This window comes from Ranitomeya imitator, chromosome 2 (genome assembly GCF_032444005.1).
Source record: "Ranitomeya imitator isolate aRanImi1 chromosome 2, aRanImi1.pri, whole genome shotgun sequence".
Lineage (NCBI taxonomy): Eukaryota > Metazoa > Chordata > Amphibia > Anura > Dendrobatidae > Ranitomeya > Ranitomeya imitator.
This window is the reverse complement of record NC_091283.1, coordinates 174,832,707-174,839,497: the sequence shown is the minus strand read 5'-3', so window position 1 is coordinate 174,839,497 and position 6,791 is coordinate 174,832,707.

Here is a 6,791-nt window from a genome sequence, read left to right as displayed (position 1 = left end):
TAACCTACAGAACTTGAGATCTGACAATGAGCGGTTTGGGGCTGTGTGACCTATGTACAGCGCGCAGTCATGTCTGCAGTCTGCAGGACTGGTGCTGTCATGGAGGGACACTAACAAAACACTGATTAAACTGCTGCAATCAAATGTAAGAAATGGTCATGTGGCACGGGCTTCATATGTGCAACGCCAAAATATGCTGTCTGTGGCAGCGAAGCCAAAATCGGGGTCATTATCTGCTGCGCAAGTCTCAGTGACCACCACAAGATCGAGGAGGAGACCCCGAGCTCAGGGATATATGGTGTTATAGGGCTGATTCGGTATTTTCAGGTAAAATAACTGTTTAATGTTAGAAGAAAGCCTGTGAGTCCTGCATTCCCCATCCACTAATGCAAAGAGCCTGTGAGTCCTGCATCCCCTACCACTGATACAGAGAGCCTGTGAGTCCTGCATCCCCTACCACTGATACAGAGAGCCTGTGAGTCCTGCATTCCCCATCAACTAATGCAGAGAGCCTGTGAGTCCTGCATCCCCTACCACTGATACAGAGAGCCTGTGAGTCCTGCATTCCCCATCCACTAATGCAAAGAGCCTGTGAGTCCCGCATCCTCCTACCACTAATACACAGAGCCTGTGAGTCCTGCATCCCCTACCGCTAATGCAAAGAGCCTGTGAGTCCTGCATCCTCCTCCTACTAATACACAGAGCCTGTGAGTCCTGCATCCTCCTACCACTAATACACAGAGCCTGTGAGTCCTTCATTCCCCATCCACTAATGCAGAGAGCCTGTGAGTCCTGCATCCTCCTCCCACTAATACACAGAGCCTGAGTCCCGCATCCTCCTACCACTGATACAGAGAGCCTGTGAGTCCTGCATCCTCCTCCCACTGATACAGAGAGCCTTTGAGTCCTGCATCCTCCTCCTACTGATACAGAGAGCCTGTGAGTCACGCATCCTCCTCCCACTGATACAGAGAGCCTGTGAGTCCTGCATCCCCCTCCCACTAATGCAGAGAGCCTGAGTCCCGCATCCTCCTCCCACTGATACAGAGAGCCTGTGAGTCCTGCATCCCCCTCCCACTAATACACAGAGCCTGTGAGTCCTGCATTCCCCATCCACTAATGCAGAGAGCCTGTGAGTCCTGCATCCCCCTCCCACTAATACACAAAACCTGAGTCCCGCATCCTCCTACCACTGATACAGAGAGCCTGTGAGTCCTGCATCCTCCTCCCACTGATACAGAGAGCCTGTGAGTCCTGCATCCTCCTCGCACTGATACAGAGAGCCTGTGAGTCCTGCATCCTCCTCCCAGTGATACAGAGCCTGTGAGTCCTGCATCCCCTGTCACGCACGCGCCCAGACTGGTTGGCGCGGGCATACGGGGGTGTGGCCCCACTGGACCACAAACCAAACTTCCCTGGAAGGGGCGTAACTAAGTAGCTTCCTAGGTGTTCGCTGGAGCCTCTGATGGTGAGGTCAGACTTGTGCAATAGGAAGCTACCAGGTGCCACTCCAGGGTGATGTCTGGCTGTGGCTGCTGATCCCACTAAGGAACGGAGCGGGCACGGCTGGCACTCTGGCTGACAGGCGGGCACGGCTGGGACACAGGCAGGCAGACGGGTACAACAGAGACACTGGCGGGCAGGCGCACACGGCTGGCTCTCTGGTAGGCAGGCGGGTACGGCTGGAACATAGGAAGAACCGGTAGGGACCGGTCTGCAGGCAGGTATGAGAAACAGGTTGGAACCTGTTCAGACAGGAGGACCAAGTAACAAGTAGAAGGTGGAACTAAGAGAAGAGATGGAGAAGGCAGAGCCAAGGGCGGAGACGCAAAAGGCGGAGCCAAGGGCGGAGATGCTGGAGGCGGAGCCAAGAGCGGAGACGCTGGAGGCGGAGCCAAGAGCGGAGACGCTGGAGGCGGAGCCAAGAGCGGAGACGCTGGAGGCGGAGCCAAGAGCGGAGACGCTGGAGGCGGAGCCAAGAGCGGAGACGCTGGAGGCGGAACCAAAAGCGGAGACGCTGGAGGTAACGCCAAGAGCGGAGACGCTGGAGGCGGAGCCAAGAGCAGAGACGGAGCCAAGTGCAGAAACACAGGAGGCGGAGCCAGATAGTACCGCAAAGAGCGGAGCCAGATAGAACCGCAAAGAGCGGAGCCACAGAGCAAAGCCAGAGAGTGCGAAGCAAGGTCTGAGTGCAGAGCCGCAAGAGTGCAGAGTGTAAGCAGACAGAAAACACAAGGAAAGAAAGCAGGGAAGGAAGCCACAGACAAGGAGACCGAGAAAAGACAAAGTACAGACAAGGCAATAGAACAAGACACAGGGACAAAGACACAGGGACCAGGATATTCTGCCTCCTGGAGGGCGGACTACAAGATCAAGGCAATAGCACAGAGAAAAGCCTCCAGAGAGGGAGTAACTCAGAGCAAGGCCAGGCATACTCAGCAGCTAAACACTAACTGAGCTAACACATTGCACAGGCCCAGACCACAGGGTGGAGCTGCACTATATACAGGAGGCCTCTTGGTAATTGGTCAGGAACTGATTAGACAGGTGCACCTGATTCCTATAAGAACCAGAGAGTTCAGGCGCCGGCCCCCTATACACATAGCCATGAGGCATGCAGAGAGCAGAGACACAGAACATGGAGCTGGCATTAAAGAAAAAGCACATCATGGCCTGGAGCAGTGGGTAAGATTGTGTGAGAGATGTGAGGCCATGCTGTGATGCCAGCAGAGTCGTTACAGTACCCCCCCTTTACGGCCCCTCTTCTTCAAGCCCGCCAGAATAACTTGTAGAAGAAGGATAGGAGCACACATAGTCCAGGCCAACATGACATCTTCAGGGTAGAATAAGGCAGGCGGGTCACCAGGAATCTCATAAAACAAAGTCTCTTGGTGCTCAACAGGGTTAGCTTCCACAATGAGCTGGACCACCTCCTTCAGGTAGACAGGTAACAGGGAATTGAATGCTGCTGTCTTAACATCTTCACCAGCCGGACACATGGAAACTGGAAGCCTTCTCATAGGATTCAACTTTTGCCCGACAGGTAGCAGAGATGTTCTTAGATACGGAACACAAGAAAAGTCATTAGAGATGAGAGTGGAGAATAACAGCTCCACCGGGTCAGAGAAAAATTGAGGTGAACAAACTTCTGTTTTGAAATCTTCACCAGCCGGCCACAAGGACGCTGAAGGTATCCACATAGGAACCATCTTCTGCCCGTTATCCAGAAGAAATCGTCCAAACGGCGGGGATGTTCCTAGCAGGAATAGTCGTGGGAGATGTGTGGAGACATCGTCACCGCTTCCCCATCTTCAGTGACGTTAGCACACCTTGACTCGACGACTAACTGTTTACTGGTATATTCATTGGAGATGTGTGGAGAAATCGTCACCGTTTCCCCATCTTCGGTGACGTCAGCACACCTTGACTCGACGACTAACTGTTTACTGGTATAGTCGCTGGAGATGTGTGGAGACATCGTCACCGTTTCCCCATCTTCGGTGACGTCAGCACACCTTGACTCGACGACTAGCAGACCAGCTGAAGAAGATGACACTGCTGAGTGTCTTTGACGCATGGGAACCAGACACTTCTCAAGACTGGGTAAGTTCAAACAAAGCACTTTACTGGAACTCTTGACCAGAGCGGGTGGTAGAGTCCTTGGCTCAGAATGACCCATGGGCACAACAGACAGCATACGGAAAACAAACTTCTTCGTGTATAAGGCTCCAACTTGGAGCTGTAGTTGTCCTTGCAGGACTAGACTGCTCTTTAGCAGGGCTCGGCCATTATCAGGCAACGCCCACACCGGGTTCTGGAGCTGGAGAACGGAGACCATACACTGACTCCGAATGATAGGCAGCTTAAACACACCAAAGCTCCCAGAAGGCAGAGAAACAGTCATTAACTTTGACGGAGAGGAAGTACTCTCGCCAGGGGCAGCCTCTCCTACTGGCCCAGGGTTTTGGAGTACAGGCTTCACAGGGCAAAGACCATCTGAATGTGCTTTACAACCACAGGGATGCCGTATTTCAATCTCAGCACCAGATTCAGGCTGCAGATTTGCCAGACCCCTTTTATTAGACCTCTTGGATCTTGCTCGGGTGGCCGTTTTGGCGGGTTGTGGAACAGATGAGTCTTGGACGGTCATGGACGGAAGTGACGGTTTACCTACAGGTTTCTTTCATCTGGACCGTCTCTGTGAGCTTGAAGGGGAAGACTTTTCAGGAGATGCAGTACTTGGCTCATCGAAGGCTTTACAGAAGGCCACCAGGAAGGCCGGCAGATTCGAGATGATGGGGTCCCCTGCTTCCCAAAGGGGGTCGCACCACATCAAAGCATCTCCTCTAAGGTAGGCCATTAAGAAACCTACTTTCAACCAGTCAGTGGGGAATTGGGGAGCATGCCACTTGAAATAACGCAAGCACCGCTCCAGGAACACACGACATTGCTTTGGGTCCCCATAGTAGCATGGAGGATCTGCTGGCTTGGATTCGTCATTAGGAGCGCAGGCTTGAAGTCGATCAAACAGCTCATTAGAGATGACAATAGGGGATGGAGCAGTGAAGGACTGGCTTTCAGACTGGGTAAACATTTTCCTCGGAGGCCAATACTGGGTACCGGATACCACTGGGTAAATCTGACAGGGAGAAGGACTTGGGGATCCTAGTTAATGATAAACTTACCTGGAGCAGCCAGTGCCAGGCAGCAGCTGCCAAGGCAAACAGGATCATGGGGTGCATTAAAAGAGGTCTGGATACACATGATGAGAGCATTATACTGCCTCTGTACAAATCCCTAGTTAGACCGCACATGGAGTACTGTGTCCAGTTTTGGGCACCGGTGCTCAGGAAGGATATAATGGAACTAGAGAGAGTACAAAGGAGGGCAACAAAATTAATAAAGGGGATGGGAGAACTACAATACCCAGATAGATTAGCGAAATTAGGATTATTTAGTCTAGAAAAAAGACGACTGAGGGGCGATCTAATAACCATGTATAAGTATATAAGGGGACAATACAAATATCTCGCTGAGGATCTGTTTATACCAAGGAAGGTGACGGGCACAAGGGGGCATTCTTTGCGTCTGGAGGAGAGAAGGTTTTTCCACCAACATAGAAGAGGATTCTTTACTGTTAGGGCAGTGAGAATCTGGAATTGCTTGCCTGAGGAGGTGGTGATGGCGAACTCAGTCGAGGGGTTCAAGAGAGGCCTGGATGTCTTCCTGGAGCAGAACAATATTGTATCATACAATTATTAGGTTCTGTAGAAGGACGTAGATCTGGGTATTTATTATGATGGAATATAGGCTGAACTGGATGGACAAATGTCTTTTTTCGGCCTTACTAACTATGTTACTATGTTACTATGTTAATACTGGCAAGAAGAGAGTTCATCTTGCTCCGAGAGCGAAGGCACATGGGACTCAGCGGGGACCATGGCCTGTGCAAACTGTCACACACGCGCCCAGACTGGTTGGCGCGGGCATACGGGGGTGTGGCCCCACAAACCAAACTTCCCTGGAAGGGGCGTAACTAAGTAGCTTCCTAGGTGTTCGCTGGAGCCTCTGATGGTGAGGTCAGACTTGTGCAATAGGAAGCTACCAGGTGCCACTCCAAGGTGATGTCTGGCTGTGGCTGCTGATTCCACTAAGGAACGGAGCGGGCACGGCTGGCACTCTGGCTGACAGGCGGGCACGGCTGGGACACAGGCAGGCAGACGGGTACAACAGAGACACTGGCGGGCAGGCGGACACGGCTGGCTCTCTGGTAGGCAGGCGGGTACGGCTGGAACATAGGAAGAACCGGTAGGGACCGGTCTGCAGGCAGGTATGAGAAACAGGTTGGAACCTGTTCAGACAGGAGGACCAAGTAACAAGTAGAAGGTGGAACTAAGAGAAGAGATGGAGAAGGCAGAGCCAAGGGCGGAGATGCAAGAGGCGGAGCCAAGGGCGGAGACGCTGGAGGCGGAGCCAAGAGCGGAGACGCTGGAGGCGGAGCCAAGAGCGGAGACGCTGGAGGCGGAGCCAAGAGCGGAGACGCTGGAGGCGGAGCCAAGAGCGGAGACTCTGGAGGCGGAGCCAAGAGCTGAGACGCTGGAGGCGGAGCCAAGAGCGGAGACGCTGGAGGCGGAGCCAAGAGCGGAGACGCTGAAGGCGGAGACGCTGGAGGCAGAGCCAAGAGCGGAGACGCTGGAGGCGGAACCAAAAGCGGAGACGCTGGAGGTAACGCCAAGAGCGGAGACGCTGGAGGCGGAGCCAAGAGCAGAGACGGAGCCAAGTGCAGAAACACAGGAGGCGGAGCCAGATAGTACCGCAAAGAGCGGAGCCAGATAGTACCGCAAAGAGCGGAGCCAGATAGAACCGCAAAGAGCGGAGCCACAGAGCAAAGCCAGAGAGTGCGAAGCAAGGTATGAGTGCAGAGCCGCAAGAGTGCGGAGTGTAAGCAGACAGAAAACACAAGGAAAGAAAGCAGGGAAGGAAGCCACAGACAAGGAGACCGAGAAAAGACAAAGTACAGGCAAGGCAATAGAACAAGACACAGGGACAAAGACACAGGGACCAGGATATTCTGCCTCCTGGAGGGTGGACTACAAGATCAAGGCAATAGCACAGAGAAAAGCCTCCAGAGAGGGAGTAACTCAGAGCAAGGCCAGGCAAACTCAGCAGCTAAACACTAACTGAGCTAACACATTACACAGGCCCAGACCACAGGGTGGAGCTGCACTATATACAGGAGGCCTCTTGGTAATTGGTCAGGAACTGATTAGACAGGTGCACCTGATTCCTAT